This window comes from Cetorhinus maximus, chromosome 4 (assembly GCF_964194155.1).
Source record: "Cetorhinus maximus chromosome 4, sCetMax3.hap1.1, whole genome shotgun sequence".
Taxonomy (NCBI): Eukaryota; Metazoa; Chordata; class Chondrichthyes; order Lamniformes; family Cetorhinidae; genus Cetorhinus; species Cetorhinus maximus.
Window position 1 is genome coordinate 46,309,972 of NC_135882.1, and position 23,979 is coordinate 46,333,950.

At 44.0% G+C, this 23,979-nt stretch overlaps 1 long non-coding RNA gene across 1 annotated transcript in view; it reads right to left on the reverse strand.

Moving 5' to 3' along the window:
* The window catches only part of LOC144679592 (uncharacterized), a 152,693-nt gene extending 129,156 nt beyond the window's left edge, over positions 1-23,537 (reverse strand). Inside the window, exon 1 of the long non-coding RNA XR_013576373.1 lies at positions 23,437-23,537. This is a non-coding gene — a long non-coding RNA (uncharacterized LOC144679592). The remainder of the gene's footprint in view (positions 1-23,436) is intronic.
* Positions 23,538-23,979: the final 442 nt, after the last annotated feature.

A 23,979-nucleotide genomic window follows, 5' to 3' on the forward strand; every position in this document is an offset into this window, starting at 1 on the left:
CCTTGGTCCAGGACATCGGTCCTGCACTGCTGCATGGGCTGAACTCCATCACTGATGCCATAGTTGGCCTCCAACAGTGTCAACACAAGAGGGGTGTGGGGCAGCTCGATCTCACTCCAGCTTCACCTTCTCCTCAAGAGTCAGCCAGGGACCCTCGGGCACCCATTGGGAGGAGGATCAGCAGGTGCATGCCCTGCGACCATCCACCCAGCTGGTTCCGGGAGTGTCCGGCCCATCTGAATCCCCTCTTCCTGTGAGCCCAGCAACCCTAGCTCCACAGGCCAAGAAGGGTGCCACTGCCACACAGCAGGACCCCGAAAGCAGGCCAGGGCCCTCCAGGTCTCAGCCCTCCAGAGGATGCCTGCCAAGGTCATCACAGACAGGGCATAGCAGTCAGCAGGCTGTCACCACCTCTGCTGTGGATGTCGGGGGAGCACCAAGACGTAGCGGCAGGGTTAGGAAGGTTAAGAAAATGTAGTTGCATAGCCTGGTCAGTAAATAAAGAATGTCTCCTTGCCTATGGCTCCTTGTTATGATGAGCAGTGTTTGTGTCACTCAGATGTGAAACCTTGGTTTCTGCACAAGATAAAGTCAGGTATCTCAGTCCAGGGCCTCTTCCCTGTGCAGCGTGTAACCTTCAAACCAAAATGATGGCCAGGCTTCACACTCACTGGACACATGATAACTGCACCTCGATGGTGCTGGTTATTGCTGCCAGAATGTCGTGGGCAAGCGTCACAGAGTTCCGTCACTGTCTCTGTGCTCCTGAAGGGGTCAGGTGCTGAAGGCTGACAAAAAATCAGATGCATTTAAAGTTTCACGGCTGTGTTTCTATGATATGACCCTGACGACAGAGTGCAAGCGAGCTGCCTGCAGCCAGACAGGAGACAGACATTCACAGAGACTATGTGAAGATCTATGGAGTGTCCTCACTGCATGTCGTCATCATCCCCCTGGAATCTAGTGACTATTAGGGCCTCCACTGCATCTCCATGACATGAGCCTGAGCACTGAGGGTATGTGCGCTGCCATCAACCACACGGGAATCAAATGTTTGCAGCTGCAAGGTAAGGATGTCAGGATGTCAGGACTGTCCTCACTGCATCGTGTCATCAACCCCACAAATCTTGTGGCTAGGAGGGCCTCCCGAGTACTCCTGCCTTGTCTGGCCAGTGTGATGGCTTCATCGCCAGCATCCTCCCCTTTGACGTCCTCCCCATCGGAGAATACGTGCAGCTCCTCCATTACCTCTTCAGCCAGGTCCTCCCCCTCATTGCAGCGCCAGTGCAGCAAGCGATGATGATGCATGACCCCCTCTGGGGACTGTATTGCAGTGCTCCACTGGACCTGTCGAAGCACCGGAACCTCATTTTCAAAATGCCTATGGCTTGCTTCACCAACGTCTGAGTCGCGGCATGAGCCTCGTTGTACCATTGCTCTGCTGCAGTCTGAGGCTGCCACATGGGCGTCATCAGCCACATCTTCTGCGGGTAGCCCTTGTCCCTGAGGAGCCAACCTTGCAGCCTCTCTGGGCCCTGGAAGATGTCAGGGATCTGAGACCTGACAAGGATGTAGGAGTCATGGATGCTCCCTGGGGATTGTGCGCAGACCAGCAGGATGTGTTTGTGGTGGTCGCACACCAGCTGAACATACGGCGAGTGGAAGCCCTTGCGGTTGACATAGTTGACCACTCGTTGCCATGGAGATCTAAGCGCCACGTGAGTGCACTTGATGGCACCCTGCACCTGTGGAAAACCTGACACCTGTGGCAAATCCCAGATCTCTTGCTTCCTGGCTTTACTGATCCCGGGAAAAATGCACGAAGTTCTATGCCACTGCGAAGACGGCATCCATGACCTTCTGGATGCACTTGTGGCTGGAGGCTTGCACAGCTCACCTGTGGAGCCCAGGAAGTGGATGCCCTTCATGTCCTCATGGCGCCAAATCCTGCAGCAGGTGGCATATATGACCAACCAGTTCCCTAGAATGTACGGTTTTTGGTGGCACTAATTCTCAGTCATCTGCAGGAATGACAGGTGCTGTCCATAGAGCCTGGGTCTAGTGAACCACCTACAAACAATGGCTTGCTGTGGATCTTCAGCTGTGTGAGCAGCAGGCCCTGCCGCCCCTTCATCTTGAGGGAGATGCTCCTCCCTTTATCGAGCCAGGTGCCTCTGCCGCTCTCTTCTTCTTCTCTGGTCTCTGTAATGGTATGTTAAATCACCAGGCTCCATGATCCAGGTGTTCTCCTCCTGCAGGATCAAAGAGAGAGACACACGGGTTAGCAAATGTGTCCCAAGAACTTCTCTTAGTTAGGTCTGAAGGCCCCTTCACGCATGCAGGAGGGCACTGGCCACCATTTAGATGGCCAGTGTGTAGTGCGCTCATTGGCTGTCTGAAACCCCACCCACCTCCGCTCAACTCCATTTGACCAATTGGCAGCAGCTTCAGCCATTGGATTGCATGCTGTGCTCTCAGCTCAGGCACAGGCATTCTCCTGACCCGCACTGCAAGGCCACATTGTTAGCTTAAACCGTGATGGATACTGGTCCTCATCTTAATAAAGCCATTACAAGGAGCTGTGAGCACCTCCGCCAGTGACTGCGCATTGGCCACCTATTGCAAGGGGATTATACAACATGCTTAGTCAGCCAATTGCTCTGCTGCCCCCGAAAACAAACATTCATTTGCAGTCTGTGCCCGAGGGGTGAAAAGTTCTGGAGCATTTGGTGGCATTTTCATGCATTTGTGTTGCTTGAGTGGGCAGAAGAGCTACAGACGTCTGACTCCAAACATATCAATGGAGCTGAAGCTGAACGGTCTCAGCTGTGGAAGAATGCTCACTTCTGACAAGCTTTTCCAGGTGTTCGGCCGCATCCCCCACATTCCCCACCCCCACCCCAGCAGGTGCTTGTGTACTTCCTTCAGTCTGTGCAGCCTTGCCCCTCAACCCCAACACCCCTACCCCACCACTAGCCTGACCCGCAATGGAGCCCTTGCCCTGGCACCGCACTGAAAGCCAGCCGGGAAAAACGACTTGCCTCTGACCCCCGAGGGCACGGCACCTCTTCCTTGATGTCCTGCAGGCGATGCTCACGAGCGCTGCGCATGGTCATGTCCACTCACCGCCGAGTTCCCCTCGAAGTTCAGGTCGCCAGGTGCACACCTTTTAAAGGCAGTTGTGAAGCACGCTGTTCTGAAGTCATGCCGATGTGATATTGGGGGGGGATGATTCCTGACAAACAGGGCTTTTAATTAGGTGCAAATATACTAAAATGATGTTCCTGACGTGCGGCGGTGGGAAATGTGGCCTGCCATTGAATGAAGTGGAGTGAATGATCACAAACTGGTTTAACGACAGTGTAATATTGATTTTTGACCTTCTCACCATGTTGTGCCCCCCCCCCCACCCCACCATGATGCCCACATCAATGGGGCCAGAAAACTCTGGCCTATTTAAAAAAGAAAAGAGTAAGTAAAGTGAGCGTTGGTCCTTTAGAGAGTGAGTCCAGGGAGTTAATAACTGAAAATGGCTGATGAATTGAACAGATATTTTGCATTAGTCTTCACTGTAGAGGATACAAATAGCAACCAAAAGATAATAAATCAAGAGGTGAAAGGGAAAAACTTAAAACAATTGCAATCACCAGGGAAAGAGTACTGAGAAAATTATTAGAACTAAAAGTCAACAAGTCCCCAGGTCCTGATGGACTTCATCCTAGGGTCTCAAAAGAAGTGGCTGCTGAGATAGTAGATGCATTGGTTGTAATTTTCCAAAATTCCCTAGCTTCTGGGAAATTCCCATCAGATTGGAAAATAGGGAATGTACTTCTTCTATTCAAGAAAGGAGAAAGAGAGACACAGAAAGTAGGAAACTAAGGACCAGTTGGTTTAACGTCTGTCATAGGGAAAATGCTGGAATCTATTATTAAGGAGGTCATAGCAGGACACTTAGAAAATCTCAATGCAATTAGGCAGAGTCAACATAGTTTGTTAAAAGGAATTCATGTTTGACTAATTTATTAGAGTTCTTTGAGGAAATAACAAGCAATGTGGATAAAGGGGAGCCTGTGGATGTGCTGTACTTAGATTTCCAGAAGACATTTGACAAGGTGACACATTAAAGGTTACTATACAAAATAAGAGCTGATGGTGTGGGGGTAACATATTAGCATGGGTAGAGGATTGGTTAGCTAACAGGAAATTGGTTAGCTAACAGGAAACAGAGAGCCGGGATAAATGGGTCATTTTCGGGTTGACAAGTGGAGAGCCACAAGGATCATTGCTGGGGCCTCAACTTTTTACAATCTATATCAATGACTTGGATGATGGAGCCGAATGTATAGTTGCTAAATTTGCTGATGACACAAAGATAGGTAGGAAACTAACTTGTGAAGAGGACATAAGGAGGCTGCAAAGGGATATAGATAGGTTAAGTGAGTGGGCAAAAATTTGGCAGATGGGGTATAATGTGGGAAAATCTGAACTCATCCACCTTGGCAGGAAGAATAGAAAAGCAGCATATTATTATTATTTAAATGGAGAGAGTTTGCAGAGCTTTGAGGTACAGAGGGATCTGGATGTACTGGTACATGAATCCCAAAAAGTTAGTATGCACCTACAGCAAGTGATTAGGAAGGCAAATGGAAAGTTGTCGTTTATTGCAAGGGTACACTTTTTTGCTACACTTGTACTAGCATTGGTGAGATCACATGTAGAGTTCTATGTACAGTTCTGGTTTTCTTATTTAAGAAAGGACATAATTGTATTCGAAGCAGCTCAGAGAAGGTTTACTCAACTGATTCCTGGGATGGGAGGTTTTCTTGTAAGGAAAGGTTGGACGGGTTGGGCCTGTATCCACTGGAGAGGTGAACTTATTGAAACATATAAAGTCCTGTGGGGACTTGACAGGGTGGATTCTGAAGGGATGTTTCCCCTTGTGGAAGCGACTAGAGTTAGGGGAAACAGTTTAAAAATAAGGAATCACCCAATTAAGACGGAGATGAGGAGAAGTTTTTTCTTTTAGAGACATGAGTCTGTGGAACTCCCTTCCCCAGCAAGTGGTGGAGGCAGAGTTGAATATTTTTAAGGCAGAGATGAATAGATTCTTGGTCAACGAGGGAGTCAAAACATGTAGGAAGTAGGCAGGTAAATGCAGCTGAAGCCACAAGGGCCACAATCAGATCAGCCATGATCTTATTTAATGGTGGAGCAGGCTAGAGGGTCCAAATGCCTAGACCTGCTCCTAATTTGTATGTTCGGATATATATTCGTATGTGCTTGACATGTCTATAAGACATGAAAGAGATCATAAACTGTTTAAATCAAACCTTACTTCCTGCCTACTTACAAATGGACTTTGCAGGACCAAAAACATGGTTGCTACAGGTCATATGATTTGTAAGTTGGCTACAGTTCTGGAAACTTCCAACAGTAATTACAGGACAAAGCTCAACCCTCACTCTAATGGATTCTCACATCTATCATTGTGGGGACCCATTACAATCAATGAAACAATGAAGCAGCAACCAGTCTGCCTCCCCAGCCTGGATTTATAACAAAGAGAGAGCCACTGAAACTCATTATACCTGTGGAGGCACTAATAGCCACCATTTATCTCCTAAAATGAACAATGGATTTTGACCAAAGATATAGAATCTGATTGTCAACCTGAACTGGATTCAACAATTGGCAACACCACATGACCTAAACTCCTCTGGCCTTTGGAAAGTTGTAATGCTATATTCTTTGACTCCCAGAGCAGTCTACTGTTAAACTTCCAGCACCAATACTGGACTCCAGGCTCACAACAAGGTCCGCCTCAAGTCTAAAGCCCCTCGAAGCCTGGTTCTCTGGAAGATTCCTGCCACCACCTGTAAAGTGGACAAAGTCTCTGGATACTGACCTCATCTTTCTGTGTCATCACCAACTTTAAAGGAATTCGGCAACTCCTGTTTTCAGCTAGCTAAACCCGCCTGAACTTTAACTACTACGTGAAGGAACCCTCACTGGACTCTGATATTCTGGACTCTAACATCCACATGAATTAATATCCATATCTTTGTTTTATTTTCATGTTATTTCTAGTTGTAAAACTCTTTTCTTTACTATCCCTTATGTGATTGTGCGTATGTGTGTAGTTGCGATGACCATCCCTGGGGTTTGAATGTATGAATAAACAATACTTCTGATTTAACTCTAAGAGAGTTTGCTGTAAGTCAGTTCAAAATTGACCCCACAAACAGAGAGTTTGGGGAAACACGTCACAGCCTACTTCAAAAGATTAAACACCTCTGCTTCCGGACAAATGGCGAGAAAAATAAATGGGTTCAGTTTGCCTCTGTCCCCTGTCTGTACCAGTGTGTATGACCTCTCTCCCTCCGAAGGCTTCTGGCAAACTTGACAGGGTGTGTTGGGAGGATGCGGGGAAACTGTGCGGTGCAGCTCCCATTTAATCTCTGAGCTACCATTAAATTGCAGTAGGCTCAGGAATGATGGGTGTCAACTGACTGATCAATGAGCCTAATTGACATCCCCTCAGTGATGGCCAGGAATCCCGCATCAGCCCCTTTTTCCATCCAACTTAATCGAAATAGGTTCTGCCCACCAGGAGACTGACGCAAAATCGCTTCCATGATTAAGTGGGCATGGCTGTCATGTTTCCTATTATGACGGGTTGCATTAAATCCAACCCTATAGTGCCTAACATCTGACATTGGGAAAGTGCTGGAATCCATTATTAAGGAAGTAATAGCAGAACATTTAGAAAATCATAATACAATCAAGTAAAGTCAACATGGTTTTATGAAAGGGAAACCACGTTTGATAAATTTATTAGAGTTCCTTGAGGATATAACAAGCAGCGTGGATAAAGGGGAACCAGTAGATATAGTGTATTTGGATTTCTAAAAGGCATTCAATAAGGTTCAAGGTAAAAGGTTACTACGCAAAATAAGAGCACACGATGTTATGGGTAATATATTAGCTTGTATAGAGGTTTGGCTAACTAACAGGAAACAGAGAGCCAGGATAAATGGATCATTTTCAGGTTAGCAAACTGTAGCTAGCGGAATGCCGCAGGGATCAGTGCTGGGGCCTCAACTATTTATAATCTACATTAATGACTTGGATGAAGGGACAGACTGTATTGTAGCCAAATTTGCAGACCTTGCAAAGATAGGTAGAAAAACAAATTGTGAGGAGGGTGCAGGATCTGCAAAGGGATATAGGTATGTTAAATGAGTGGGCAAACATTTTGTAGATGAGCTAAAATGTGGGAAAATGTGAGGTTGTCCACTTTGGTGGGAAAAATAGAAAAGCAGAATAATATTTAATGGAGAGGTACACAGGGATCTGGGTGTCTGAATCATAAAAAGTTAGCATGCAGGTATAGCAAATAATTAGGAAGGCAAATGGAATGCTGGCCCTATTGCAAGTTGCATAGAATATAGAAGTGGGGAAGTCTTGATACAAATGTACAGGGCACTGATGAGACCACACCTGGAGTACTTATTTAAGGAACAATATACTTGCATTGGAGGCTGTTAAGAGAAGGTTCATTAGGCTGATTGCTGACTTAAAGGGGTTGTCTCATGAGGAAAGGTTGAGCCGGTTGGACCTATACTCATCAGATTTTAGAAGAATGAGAGCTGATTTTATTGAAATGTATAAAATTCTGAGAGGGTTTGACAGGGTAGATGCTGAGAGGATGTTCCCCTCATTGGGGGGAAATCTAGAACTTGGCTGCACAGTTTCAAAATAGGGGGTTTCCCATTTAAGACTGTGACAAGGAGGAATTTCTACTCTCAGAGAATGGTTAACCTTTGGAATACTCTACCCCAGAGAGCAGTGGAGGCTGGGTCATTGAATATATCCAAGGCTAAGTTAGACAGATTCTTGATCTACAAGGGAGTCAAAGACTACGGTGGGGGCCAAGGTGGGGGGGAAGGCAAGAAAGTGGAGTTAAGGCCACAGTCATTCAACCATAATCTTGTTGAATGGCAGAGAAGGATTGAGGGGCCAAATGGCCTACTCCTGCTTCTATTTCTTATGTTCTTATGATGCACGATTGACCTGTGTTTCTTAACAGCGATGCAAACAGCACTAAACCTATTTCCATTATTTTTAAATGTATTTCCATCCATTGTTTTATTTCTACCTTTTAGCCTATTTCGATCCCTTCCCCCCACCCCACCCCCACTAGGGCTATCTGTACCTTGCTTGTCCTGATTTCTACCCTTAATGTCACCTATTATCACATTCCTTAGATAATATCACCACCTTCAACACCTCTTTGTTCTTTTGTCTGTGACATCTTTTGGTTATCTCCACCTATCACTGGCCCTCTATCCATCTCTACCTGTCCCACCCCCCTTAAACCAGCTTATATTTCACCTCTTTTCTATTTTTCCTTAGTTCTGTTGAAGAGTCATACAGACTCGAAACGTTAACTGTGTTCCTCTCCGCAGATGCTGCCAGACCTGCTGAGTTTTTCCAGGTATTTTTATTTTTGTTTTGGATTTCCAGCATCCGCAGTTTTTTGCTTCTATCTTAGCACTAAAAAATTGTGCTGGCTGCTAATTTAAATGATAATGATGTTCAGCCCAGTGCTAAATACACTGCTGAGAGGCTGCACAAATCAGCAGGGGGCTCTAATTTACATGAAGCAAGCACAATTTAAAGCTAGCCTGCACACTTAAAGGTAAGGTGCAGTCTGGCTGCATCAGGTGCTAAAAGTGGCTGTTCCGATTGGCCGGCAGCTCCAGCAGTCCCGGCAACACCAAGACCTCAGTACTAGCTGCTACTGGGACTTTAACCAGTCACAAAAAGAAGGCCCAATGGATCCTGGAGTGAGGTAAGTCCAGGGTATTGCCCGGGGAGGGTTTTGCAAGATTAGGGATGGGGGGCTGGTTTTGGAGAGCAGGCAGGCAGGGTGGCAGGGGGGGGGGTTTACCAATGTACAAAGGGCACCCCCCCCCCCCCCAACCCCCCCAAGAAGATAGTACCCCCACTTCATTCCCACCCTTCTAAAAACTATTTTTTTTAAAAACAGGCTGCCTACTCCTGCCCGCGCCGACTGTATTATGGTGCAGGCAGCGTATTATTGGAGTCAACTGGCTTGTGAGCAAGCTCAATTGACCCTTAATTATTTATTTACATATGGCGGGCGGGCTGCCGATTTCAGTGTCTGCATACCTACTGTGTTATGGGGGTGAGCTCAGGGGTTGGTGGGCTCGGCACCCACCCTATTTTACATGACCTCCCGCCGAAAACATACCTGGTGGGGCCACATAAAATCCAGCCCGAGGTCCTCCTTCCTCAGTGGACCCCGAAGCCATGTAGACAGACGTTACTAAGATAATGGGAGCAGTCCATGCCAGCAATCTAGTCCCAAGGACCTGGATGCAGCGCTGCAAGAAGTTCAATAACCTCGCACAAGTAGTCAAGGTTTGCGAATGCATCTTCAAAACCACATTCCAGGTGCAAGAGTAGCCTAATGCACAGATAAACACACCTCACCCTCATCACTCACCCAAAAATCATCCCCATCAGCGATGACGGATCCTAGCATTCATAGTTTCACCTCCCCCTCAAACACTTAGCACTGTTGATAGCCTCATACACACAGTTCATGTCTTGCACTCACTGTCACCTATTCAACCATGACAGCCACATTACCCAATCACATTGCACCACACTCACTGACACGCTTTTGCAGGGTAAAGTGGTGCATAATCAGTAGCAGCAGCACTCAACTGGGCCGGGACAGGCATGGCTGCATGTTCCTGATGCCATGGAGGGGTTATTACTGGCCATCATTGGAGTGGCCACAACTGAAGCCATGTCAGTCTACAGGGATGAAACCATTGAGGTTGATGGCATGTTCCTATCTAATCTACCTTCTCACATCCTACTTCCTCCTCATCCCACGACTTATTTTGATTTACAAGCTGCAGATGGCATAAACAAACACTTCTTGCTTTTCCCCTTTTCCCTCAGCCCAACCCTAACCTTGAGCATTTATTCTTTCAGACACCAAGAACTGTCAACTGGTCAAGAACTGGTGCGGGAGCCTGAAGTCCAAGAGGAACAACAGACTAATGAAGAACGAACACCGTTCCTCAATCTCACACCCGTGCGCCAGCTCAGACAATTACACCACATGTACCTTAGAGGGCAGCACTGAGGTGGAATCTGCAACTGCTGAGTCACCAAGCATGAATGGCCTACAGCCAGAGCAGGGTTTAAAGATTGCGTGGGTGCCAGTTCCCTGGAGGGCAAAGTGACAGATGAGTTCTGTTGCAGAGAGCTCAGATGAGGACTTTACTGGGGTGGTGCACCGGGAAAAGCTGATGGCTGTGCACACTCAAATGCTTGGTTCATTAAAGGCCTCCCAAAAAACCAGCTGTCATTGTTAAGAAGCAAGGAGGTGTCTAGCTCCAACTTGGCACAGAGTTGTGCACCAGAACTTGGAGCCTATCACTTCCAGTGTGAAAGTGCTGATGAAATCCATGAGAACACTTGTAGATCCAATTATAATCTAGTGCCTGATGTTTGATATCTCAGCTTCCATTGCAGCACAAACAGAAACCACCCAACATCTGAGTGCTCAGTGGAAACTCAGACTGAAGTCATGCGATCTTGGCTTGCTGCCAGATGGGCACAGACTGATGTCATCACGGCTGTGAATACCAGTGCTCAAAGGACATGCAGGCTCTCACACCTGTGATTCAGCAGATTACTAGGTTTGCTGAGGCACCATCCAGGAGCACAAACTTGCTGTCCCCTCTCAGGATGACAGTGTTCATGTCCACCACTGCCACTCCATCAGTGCCGATGCTGTTGACACTCAGCCAACCAGCCCAGAGTGCTGCTGCACTCACTGAAGTCTGAATCTGGGCCCTCATGGCTAAGAGCTACTCAAAAGTGTTCTGCAATGCCATCTGCAATCTCCCCCATTGAAAGTCAGCAGCCTTCCACTAGTCATGCTGCAGCCACTGGGGTAGCACTGCGTAGAAGCACTAGGGCAGCAAAGGCACATGGAAGACAGGCACTAAGAGAACGCACAAGGGTGACTAGTTGACTTTTGAATGGAATATCGGTTAGTTTGTTGAATAAAGTTGGCTGGAATGTATGCTTTTGTTGGCTTTTATTTCAGCATTGGTTTAAGAAGACGCCGTGATAGTCATTGACAGAGGGAACATACGGGGCAGAATTTTTAGGTTGGCATGTGGGCATGCGCCCGACCCAATCAGACGGGAAATCGCGCGTGATGACGTCGGGTGAGCGTCCTGACGTCATCCCGCACTCGCGCTATATTTCAGTCGGCATGCGCGTGCAGAAGTCAGAAGCATGGCCACCGACAATTAAGAGGCCAATTAGTGTAATTGGAGTTGCAATTGTCCCCCATTTTTCATGGTGCGTCCAACCTTATGGTTGGCAGGTGGGCGAATTGGCCAGGCGGACTTTGCATTTTTCATGAAACTTCATTCAAGGGCGGGATGAGATTTCCGTTATTAAATAAAATAAAAATAAAACTTTATGGACATCATTTTTATCGTGTATACGTTCAGGTGACTGATTGTGATGCTTGGACATTTTTTTCCTGGTTTTAAAAACTTTATTAATTGTTTTCAAGTCTTCAGCCCCTTGAGGCAACTCTCTGCCTTCAGGGAGCTTTCATTCAGTGTCCAACTGCGCCCGCGCTTAGGTCAGAGCCCGCCCTCCTCCCGCCCCCACCCCCACCCCGGCAGCGCTGAGCATTTCAGCGCATGTTTCACGCTGGATGGCCGTTGATTGGCCAGCCAGTGGGAAATCGCGGTTGGGGGCCGATCACGGTCAGCAGTCCGTTCCCTGGCTGATCTCGGGCCCATTGATTGCGCCCGCCTGCTGATCTAAAAATCCTGCCCAAGGTGTGGGGCAGCTGTACAACAGGGGTTTATGGTTGGGTTCAGTGGGGATGTACAGCTGAATTTAATGGAGCCTGCTGGAGAGGGCAAGATGGCGGGGGTTGCAATAGGGGCTAGAAGAATTGGTCGGGCATCCTCGCATTGGCCTGGCATTGGGAAAACTGTCCACAATTAAGTGGGGACAGGAAAGGCCCAACATGGCAATCCTGCCCGCTGGCAGTGGGATGCCAATTAGACTCATTAATGAGCCACTTAAAAGCGATTATCCCTGAGCCCACCGGAATTCAGTGGTAGCTCAGGGATTTAATGAGAATCACACAGCTCTCCATACCTCCCAAAGACTGCCCAGCAAACCCAGTCGGGAGGTCAAAAATGGCAGCGTTGGCATTATATCAGTGCTACATGTAGACTGGCATGACATTCTATCTATTCTGCATATTTCCAGCGCATGCTCCTAATACCTGCATTTTTACTCTCATCAAGGTGTTGTGGTCAGGGGCCATGCCAGAAATGTGCATGCAGAGCCCAAACACCATTTGGATATCAAAATGGCAGGCATAGCACTGAAACTACAGGTGCTTCAGAACCCAATTTTGTTGCCTCAGTCTTTAGAAAGAAAACACTTGCATTTATATATCACCTCCTCAGGTTCCCAGATGTTCCAAAATTCTTTAGACTCAATGGACAATTTCTTTCTTAGTCTAGATTATCTAGTCTCACAAACAGAAAATGAATGACGAGTCAATCTGTTTTTATTGAGAACAAGACATTAGGCAGCACACCTCCCTGCTTTTCTTTGAATATTGTCATTGCAGCCTTAATATTCACTTGAACTCACTGACTGGGCGTTCAATATATTAACATTTTATCTGAAACAGAGCACCTTCAACTGTGCAGTAGCGTTTCAGTACTATACTCAAGACATAGTGGGTCTTAAACCCATGACCTTTTAATTCAGAGAGTGCAGTGGGATCTAGGACAACTGGGTGAGACGGGGATGGGACAGAGAGAGAATATTGAGATTTAGAACACAAGAAGGAGGCAGGAGAGAGAACACACAATGGGAGCTGAATAGGCTAGAGACAAATTAAGAGAGCAGAAGGTGGGACATGCGCAAGAGGCAAAGAGAGCATTCCCTTGCTAAACCTCTCAAATTCTCTACTTTTCTTTCCTCCTTTAAGGCATCCCTTAAAACTCATCTCTTTGACCAAGCTTTTGACCACCTGTCCTAATATCTTATGTGGCTCAGTGTCATATTTTGATTGGTGACGCTGCTATGAAGCACCTTAGGATGTTTTATTACGGTAAAGGTGCTATAAAATTACAACTTGTTACTGTTGCAGTTTTGGCCATGCTCAGCTCATCTGAATACTCTGTATTAAAACAGAAATTGGACTTTTGGAAGTGCCTCACAGGTCAGTCAACACCCAAAAAGACGAATGAAATAAGAACAGAAAGTGCTGGAAAAACTCAGCCGGTATGGCAGCATCTGTAGAGAGGGAAACAGAGTTAATGTTTTGAGTTGAATATGGCTCTTCTCAAACATCCGCAGTACTTTGCTTTTATTTCAGTCCATAAAGAGGAAGGTGCATCAGTGTCTCAGGTATCATAGAATCATATAGCACAGATGGAGACCATTCAGCCCATCTGTGCCAACTCTTTGAGAGAGCTACCCAATTAAACCCACTCCCTGCCCTTGCCCTACAGTCCTGCAAATGTTGCTTATTCAAGTATACATCTTTTCCTTTGTGGGTTACAATTGAATCTGCTTCCACCAAACTTTCAGGCAATGTGTTCCTTAACCAGCCGTATAAAAAAAGTTCACCTCGCCTTTTTTTTGGTTCTATTGTGAATGATCTTGAATCATTGTCCTCCATCTACCAACCCACTGATCAGCTGTATGCATTTCCAGCTCTTTGTGTTTTGATTTCAGGTTTCTAGCACTTGTAGCTTTTCTTTTATGGGGTAGATTTTAGGAAGCAGTGAGAGCAGGTCAACCCTGTCGTCACACAGGGCCTAAGATTCTGGTGATCCAGCACTGTCAGCCTAAGTATGATAAAACAGGTCCCTGTCTGCCCAAATACAAAGTCACAGGCTGCCTCCCAGAATTTGGGCATGTGATAGGGTTGTTCCGGAGCCTCCAAGAGTGAATTTCCTTGATGTTGCTGTGAGTTACTAGGATACAAATCATAGGAGCATTAAAAACCATTGAGTTTTAAATTATTGAACATTTTAATTCATGAGTTATAAAAATACTGTGAAGACAATAGTGATGGACTTTGAGAAGATATAAATAGGCTGTTGGGATGGGCGGACACATGACAGATGAAGTTCAATGCAGAGAAGTGTGAAGTGATTCATTTTGGCAGAAAGAATGAGGAGAGCCAATATAAAATAAAGGGTAGTATGCCAAAGGGAGTGCAGGAACAGAGAAGCCTGGGTATATTCATGCACAAATCATTGAATTTGGCAGGGCATTTTGAGAATGTGGTTAAAAAAGGCATATGGGATCCCAGGCTTTATAAATTGAGGCATAGGATACAAAAGTAAGGAAGTTATGATCAACCTTTATAAAAACACTGGTTTGGCCTCAACTGGAGCATTATGCTCATTCTGGGAACTGCACTTTAGGAACGGTGTGGAGGCTTTAGAGTAGGTGCAGAAAAGGTTTACAAGAGTTGTTCCAGGCATGAGGGACTTCAGTCATGTGGACAGATTGGAGATGTTGAGGTTGTTTCCTAAGGGAGAAAAGGTTGAGAGGAGATTTGATAGAGGTGTCCAAAATCATGAGGAATCTCGGCAGATTGGAGGGAGATAAACTGTTCCCACTGGTGGAAGGGTCAAGGACCAGAGGGCACCGAATTCAGGTAATTGATTAAAGAACCAACGATGACATGGGGAAAAACTTTTTTATGCAGCGAGTGGTAAGGATCTGGAATACACTGCCTGTAAGTGATTGAGGTAGATTCAATTGTGCCTTTCAAATGGGAATTGGTAAGTACCTGAAGAGAGAAAATTTGCCAGGCTACGGGGAAAGAGGGGGGCTAGCTGGCTTGATCTTACAGAGAGTTGGCATGGACATAATGGGCTGAATGGCCTCCTTCTGTGTTGTAACCATTCTATAATTCTATGGGGTAAAAAAGCTTCTTGACATTTAACAATCATCCAATTTGATAATGAATCACACAATTGTTTTTCCAATTGGTGCAGGAAGGAGGTGCTTTGTGCAGATGTTGTGTCATGCAATCAATATAATGCATGGAGGCAAGATGGTTGGAGGCTGGAGCACATGCAATGAAACCTGTAGGAGTTTGTCCAACTAGAGTTAACAGCCCTAGGATGTGGTGACTCCTTTGTCTGTGTAGGCTGCCAGCACCTCAAAGCATCACAATTCAATCTTGAAATTTGAGGTGGTCCACAGCCTGAAATGTTCCAAAGCCCTAGCTGGGCTGAAGAAATACTCAGCAAAGATCTTCAACTGTAACTGGAATCAGGATTTCTGTAAAATAAGATAATTAATGGCTTCTGGGATCAATTACCATTGTCTGTTATAGGGCTTGGCTGGTGAGAGTTCCAGTGAAGTCTTATAAAAGTAGAAAGGACAGAATTCCTTGGGTAGTCTGGAAATTCCTCCTTGATGTGGGGGAAGAGGCAGAAGATCCAGCCATATGCCCTCCCTACCAGATACTGGCAGAACAAGAAATGGGGCAGAGTCTCAGCAATTCAATCTGAAGATCTACTGAGTCTCACTTTGGGGCATACTGGGCTTTCAAGCCTTCAATATTATTAGAGCTTCATTTGTTATCTGGAGTCTGCGAAGTTTGGCAGTCTACATAAAATTGACTTATTCTTCCTAAAATCAATGGACAGCAATACAAAATTAATTTTATGAATTTCCCAAGGCTCTACCCGATGTCACAGACTGCAAACAATGATGAGAAGTGCAGAGCTCTAAATATTATGCCTTCATCGGACCAGAAATAACTACAATGGTTTAATTTATTCCATTCATCCAAGTAACAAGAAAAATATTTCCCTCACTTCCAACTGCATGTAATATCATCACATTTCTGTCCTCAGCCTGCTGCAGTGTTCCAGTGAAGCTCCATACACAAGCTGGAGGAACAATACCTCATCTTCAGATTAGGCACTTTACAGTCTTCTGGACTCAACATTGAATTCAACATTGAATTCCATCCCCCATTTTGATTCTGTTTTTTTTGCCATTGCCAGTTTGAATCATGTTTTTCCTGTTTTTGCTTTCAGACAGAGCTGTTCATTATTCTGGCATTTACACTCACTCTGGAGAAATGCCTTGTCTCTTGTCTACTTTGTCTCTTTGTCTACTACAACTAATACTGGCCCCTTTGTCTTTTGTTCCCTGACACTTTTGTCATTTAATCTCTCCTGTCCTTTACCCTATTCCAGACCTCCCCTTTTGTTCTTCCTTCTCCTCCTACCTTTCGACAACAGATATCCCATCACACTTTTATCCTCCTTCGGTTCTGAAAAAGAGTCGTACTCGACTTGAAACGTTAACTCGGTTTCTCTCTCCACAGATGCTGCCAGACCTGCTGAGTATTTCCAGCACTTTCTGTTTTTATTTCAGATTTCCAGCATCCACAATATTTTGTTTTTATTATGATTATGAATGTGATATCCTGTGATAAATGATTGTGATAGCCTGTCTGACTGGGAATCTAATCGTATCCCCATTGATATCTACATTTTTGTAGTCATCAGCACTAAAGTGAAAGGTTATAAAATACGAATTTCCTATTCCGATAAGATTCCAGACATCCTGGTAAATGTGATGGAGGATATTCAACTGAGAGAAGCTGCATGGACTCAGCACCTTGTACCCTACCATTCCTGGCTTCAGGGCATATGTTCAATCATTTTAAAGCAGAAAAATAAGTACAGCTTCTTAATGCAGCAAATTGAATTACTGAAACACAATTACACATGTGCTGTACAAATTAATTCAAGTTACTTGTCATCTGGAGGGCTCAAGCACTAATCCCATCTTTCATTCATAGAAAGGGAGACTTGACTCCATGTTATGGCTTAAATATTGGATCGACAATACATAAAAAGTATTGATTCTAACAAAAGGAAGACTTAAATTTATATTGAGTGTTTCACAATCTCAGGAAGACCTAAAATGTTCTTCCAAATTGTAATCACTGTTGTGATATATAAATGCAACAGTGAATTCTCACTTAGCAAGGTCCTACAAACAGAAATATGACCAGATAATCTGTTCTTTTTTTCCACCTGAGAGATTAGACGAGACTCAGTTTAATGTCTCATCCAAGAGACGGCACCTGTGATACTGTCGGAAAAAACTGCACTGAGATGTCAGCTGAGGTTTTGTGCTCAGGGCTATGGAACGAGTCTTTAACCTACAACCTTCTGACTGAGAGGTGAGTGCTACCACTGAAGCACAGTAGGGAGTGTAAGAAAACCTCAATTTGATTAAGATTGTGTGAAAGAATAAGAAGAACATGTCAAAGATTTAGATTTAGTTATCTGATCATTAGAAGTGCAGGAGAAAGTCTTTCAAACCATTTCTGATTCTTCTATCATAGACTTTCTTTCCACACCACCTGTTGATTCCCTGCTTTAAAAGAGCACAAATTTCTTTCTTGAAACTCCCTTGAAAAAAGCAGGCAGTGTTGTTAACTATTTCTCTAACCATTAATTCACTTTCTCAGCAAATATTGATCTAGCTCTTCCTATAAGGTGTTAATTGACTCCCTACTTCTTCATATTTCAAGGAACATAGGATCTAGGAACACAGGGTTTAGGAGCAGGAGTAGGCTATTCGGCCCTTCGAGCCTCCTACACTATTCAATAAGATCTGATTGTGGTCTCAACTCTACTTTCCTGTCTGTATCTCCCCACCTCCCATAACCCTTGACTCCCTTGTCTATCTAAAATCTACCTAACTCTGCCTCGAATAAATTCAATGGCCCTAATTCCACTGCTTTCTGGGAGAAGAGAATTCCACAGACTAATGAGCCTTTAAGAGAAAAAAAATTCTCATCTCTGTCTTAAAAGGGAGACCAGCTAGTCCAGCTGGGTCAAAATCCTGGAACTCCCTTCCTAACAGCACTGTGGGTGTACCTACACCACATGGACTGCAGCAATTCAAGAAGGCAGCTCACTATCTTCTCAAGAGCAACTAGGGATGGGCAATAAATGCTGGCCCAGCCAGCGAAGCCCACATTCCGTGTGTGAATAAAAAAAAAACTATCCTCTTCGGTGTCCCCTAGTTCTAGTCTCCCCCGCATGCAGAAACATCCTCCCAATATCCACCCGATCAAGTCCACTCAGGATCTTACATGTTCCAATAAGATCACCTCTCATTTTTCTGAACTCCAATGGCCCAACAGGCCCAGCCTGTTCAACCTTTCTTCACAAGATAAGCCCTTCATCCCAGGAATGAGTTGAGTGAGTCTTTTCTGAACTGTTTATTATGCAAAATTATATCCTTTATCAAATGAGCCCAAAACTGTACACAGTACTCCAGATGTGGTCTCACCAAGGCCCTGTACAGCTGCAGTAAAACTTCCCAACTTTGGTATTCCATTCCCCTTGCAATAAGTCACAACATTCCATTTGCCTTCCTATTCACTTGCTGTACCTGCATACTAATCTTTTTTGTGATTCATGCACCAGGACACCCAGATCCTTTATTACCACTGAGTTCTGCAACCTCTCACCATTTAATTAGTATACTGTTTTTCTAATCTTCCTGCCAAAGTGGACAAGTTCACATTTTACCATATTGTACTCCATCACCCAAATTTTTGCCCCTAATTAAAGTCCTTTGCAGATTCAGTTGCACAGTACTGACATTGACATTGAGGCAAAGGAAGTTCTTTAAATTGCATAGACCACTAGTACTCATAACTAGGTCTGGTGGTCCGCTTTAATCTTACTGTGACCCTCAGATGACATGTTGCCCCTGGTGTCTTCAGACTTTCATTTGTGGCCTGTCAGTACAGAGAGAAAGAAAGACAGGGTGAGAAAGTGTGGTGGGCAGACAGATAATGAGTTTTGCAACAAGATTGGTGCATAGACCTTATAGTGAACCAAAACAATGTTTATGATGTTTAATATGAAGTATTATGGGAACATATACATGTTATTTTTATACAGGAATATAATGATACTGTGACCAAATGTTAAATCAGACTCAACCTTAGTTAAGGCAATGATTCCTTGGAAGAAATGGATAATATCCTTGTTCTAGTGAAGGGCAGAGATATATTGTTTAAGTACATTCTCACTCTGCGGCTGCTATAATTCAAGATGCTCCTCAAATAGTGAATAAGTCCGTGGGAGGCAGTCATCTCCAATGACTCTAAACATTTCTCAATTTAGGCTACTTGTCATCTTCTTGGTAGTACAAGACACAATGTTACATCTTAGTTTTCTTCGTAGATTCTCTTGATCTTTTCTTTCATTTTACAAAGTGATGTGAGGTAGGTCAGTGGTTCAAACTAGCAAATAGTGTGATAGGACCCAGAACACAGTGGTTGCTAGTTACTAGGATACTTATTACCTTAAAGAAGTACTGCTCTTCTACGTTAACTCTGTCTTCCTCTCCACAGATGCTGTTAGACCTGCTGGGTTTTTCCAGCAATTTTTGTTTTTGTTTCAGATTTCCAGCATCCGCAGTATTTTGCTTTTATCTTAGTGTTTAATTGACTGCCACTTCTCTTCCAGGAATGCCTACCTTGGAGAAGTACTGCTTTACTACATTAACTCTGTCTTCCATTCCATAGATGCTGTCAGACCTGCTGGGTTTTTCCAGCAATTTTTGTTTTTGGTTGCTAGTTACTATTTGGAAACATTATCCTGTGTCATGTGTTTGAGAGAGAGCTTCAATCAATGTCAGTCAGCTGGAAAATGGCTCAGCCATCCTCTCACAATCTTTTAGCCAAAATTACACAGCTCAAAAACAAAATGATTTATTTCAAAGTGTTGGTAGCTTTCGACAGAAAAAGTCCCTCTCCGGGTTTTGGAACTGCTCCAAGCCAGACAGTAGAAACTGTGGCAAATTGAGGACTTACAATTAACAGAGCACAGTAAACAGCAGTCATCTCAAACTACTGCTATTTCCATTTACTCACTGTCAAGAAACTGCTCCAAAAACAGACAGAAAATGAAATGGGTAGATCAGAGATTTGCACACATATCAAGTGTGATATGATTTTCTGAAGGCATATAGTGGCTGAGACAATAGGCCTGTACACCAAAGAGTTCAAAGGACAGTTTATTCAGCATGCAGCTTATCAGTTATGTGAGTTTTTTGCGTTTCATACGATGTTGAAACTGTTTTACATTGACATCACAGGTGTCACTTCCCAATCTGCATGTCATCGTTATTCATATTTGCAATGAGTGCTTACATTGCATTTTTTGGTAAATTTTCCAACTCTGTGCTTCCCCAATGTACTGTAAGTGTGGGTCGTGAAGTTGTACACCTTCAAGCCTTGATTTTCCATCCATTAAAATTAATGTGCACAGAAGTGGAAAATTTCACCGTTAGCATATACAATTAATGCTTACATCTAACTTTTTAATACTTTAATTACATACCCCTTGTATAGTATAAACAGAATGAACGATGAGGAAGCTGTATTTATAATCTTCATCACTCAGTCCCACTGTGACTCATGAACTATCAGATCAGCCCACTCATGGGTATAAATCATATCCCACAGCTCCTCCTCATCACATATGCTCTTGATCTCCTGTGTAGTTTTGTGATATTCTACAGGTAATTGTAATTCAGTTAAGCAGGTGTTACCTTTAGATAACCTCCACTGCAGTTGAAGTATCAGGTCGCAAGTGGGATGTTTGCTAATGATTGTACAGTGCTCAATTCCAGTTTGGGCTGATAGGCGGCACATAACATTGTCAGCTCACAAGCGTCAGGCAATGACCATCTCCAACAAGAGAGAGTCTAACCATCTCCCCTTGACATTCAATGGCATTACCGTCACTGAATTACCCATCATCAGCATCCTAGAAATCAACATTGACCAAAAATATAACTGGACCAGCCACATAAACACAGTGGCTACAAGAACAGGGTATTCTGCGGTGACTGGCTCACCCCTGTACTCTCCACAGCCTTTACACCATCTACAAGGCACACATGAGGAGTGTGATGGAATACTCTCCACTTACCTGGATGAGTGCAGCTCCAACAACACTCAAGAAGCTTGACACTGTCCAGGACAAAGCAGCCTGCTTGATTGGCACCCCATTCACCACCTTAAACATTCACTCCCTCCATTGCTTGTGTACTGTTGCTGCAGTGTATGCCATCTACGAGATACAATGCAGCAACTCGCCAATGCTTTTTCAACAGCACCTCCCAAACTACTACCTAGAAGGACAAGAGAAGCAGATGCATGGAGACACCACCACTTCCAAGTTACTTTCCAAATCATGCACCATCCTGACTTGGAAAAATATCACTGTTCCTTCATTGTCATTGAATCAAAATCATGGAACTCCCTCCCTCCCCAGCAATACTGTGGGAGTACTTTCACCACATGGACTGCAGCGGTTCAAGAAGGCAGTTCACCACCAACTTCTCAAGGGCAAATTAGGGATGGACAATAAATGCTGGCCCAGCCAGCAACGCCCACATCCCATGAATGAATAATAATTTTAAAATTCCATCATTGTTTCAACGGAATTGCCGTTTGTTTTTATTTATAAAGGTTTTTTATTGTTGATTTCAAATAATGAAGAGCAAAAATAATAAAAATAAACTGTCAGTCACCTAAAAACGTGTACTATTTTCCTACAGCTACCTTGTTTAAGTTTATTTATCTAAATTGTAAAATGCACCAAATCAGACTGATTTATGCGGCACGGTTGTGTTTTTCTTCGGTACCCTGTTAATTTCCATCCACGAGGACACCATCAATTCAGGAAAGAGTAGTGTCACTTAGTCAAAGTTACAATTTGCACATATTTCTTGAAGTCTTAAAGGCCTTGGCATGGGTGAAGAAAGGATTTACTATAATGGTGCCGGGGATGAAGGATTTCAGTTATTTGGAAAGACTAGAGAAGCTGAGATTGTTTTGAGTGGAAATTTAATGGCATTGTCCAAAATCGTGAGGGGTTTTAACAGAGCAATAATTGGCAGGAGAGTCAGTAACCAGAGTACATAGACATAAGACAACTGGGAAAAGAACCAGAGGTGACATGAGAAATGTTTTTATGCAGCAAGTCATTACGATCTGGAGTGCACTACTTGAAAGATTCAACAGTAACTTCAAAAGTGAATAGAAAATATACTTGAAAAGAAATAAAACATGTAGGGCTTTGAAGGGCAGGAGAGTGGGATTAATGGGATAGATTTTTTTCAAAGGGTTGGCCCAGATATAAAGGGCTGAATGGCCTCCTTCTGTGTTGTATGATTCAAAGAGGACAGGCTCATCTTAGTTACTGCAGCAAAGAAATGGATTGGTGGAACTCAATAATACATTGGGCAATTGACCCCAGGGGAAAACTTCAGGTAAACACTATTATTCAGCAAAGTGAGCTTCACTTGGAAATTAACAGGAGGCCGAAGAAAGAGACAATCTGTGCCTCATATTTCAGCTCAGAGCTGATTTGTTACATTTTACTATTTAGACAAAGCATAGAAAGCGAAACAAGATAACTGCAGGAAATGGTGCATGTTGTCAGTTTTCAAGTGACTGACGTTTGGTTTAATTTCATTATTTCTGCACTTCAATATTTAAAACCAACAATAAAAAGTTATACAAACAATAAAACGTCAACAGCTGAGTGAAAGTGGAGTAACCACCTCTGGTCAGAACGGTAAGCAATTTTAAAATTCAATCTTAATATACAACTGACCGTCTTGTAGCGGAGGTTGATGAGCTGCTTAGACAGTTACCTTGGCTCATGCAGTGCGTAAAATGGGAAATTAGAGTTTTAATTTACAGCACAGTTTGGTATAGGCAAAGGGAGAACGTCTGCAGTGACCTCCTACCAGTTCGTTCAAATTCACATCTGGTTTCAATAGCCATTTTTTTTTATTCCCGTCATTTTGTTATGTTTTATTAACCTTTTTAAAAGAAAAATTCCCATGAGTTATGTTTGTCAATCGCCATGAAATGTCATTAAGTGCACCACATAAAAAAGTAGCTGTGCAGACACGGGCACTTATTAGCATGTTGGCTGTCAAACCAAGCTACCATATACATACATAATCTAGCATTTAAGTTTAACATGGGTTTACACGGAATGCAATCCAGCGGGCTTTCTTTGTCATTGACTATCTGCTTTTTTTTAAAATGGACAACATTTGATTATTATAGAATTGAAAGCATTGCCTGACTGTCAAACGCTCTGCTCCACGGGATACCTCTTACTGCATGGAGACGCTCCTGTTAGTATTTTATCCATAAGTTAATTTACTCGTGTTCCTTTAAATCAGACTTACTGGAACCCCCAACAGGTTTGATCAAACACGCAGCCTTACCGAATTGATTCAGAATGGAGCCAGCACAATTTTGCAGAAATAATGGGCAGCAATTCATTTTGTAGGCCAGCAGTGAGTGCATCATTAAGGCGCACTTCCAGGCACTGCGGTCGTTTGAGGACAGGGATCACTAGCCTGCTAAGGAACGCGCTCAGTTCCATTTAACACGGCTTTAAAAGAAAAGGACCTGACAAAAACACTTCGCTTATTTATGGTTTTGGCACAGGCTGACTGACCTGATTTACGATGCCTTTATTTCCTCCTGCACATATTATGTCTATTATTGCAGCGAGTGCTTTCGGACTTTGTGCTGGATTAAATAAAAAGCCACAGGTAGTCAACGTATATCAAACACTATCTATACCAGTTTCTAGTATATCAAGCTCCATGGAAAACTACTTAAACCAAAATCACTGCAACTCAAACTCTTTGTATTCCAAATTGTTTGTATACCAAGGTCTGTGGATACGAAATTCTGTAAAATGTCAATGCACTCGTTTTCGTCCTCTGTGTTTCGCCTTGTTTTCATAGGGGAACTGTACC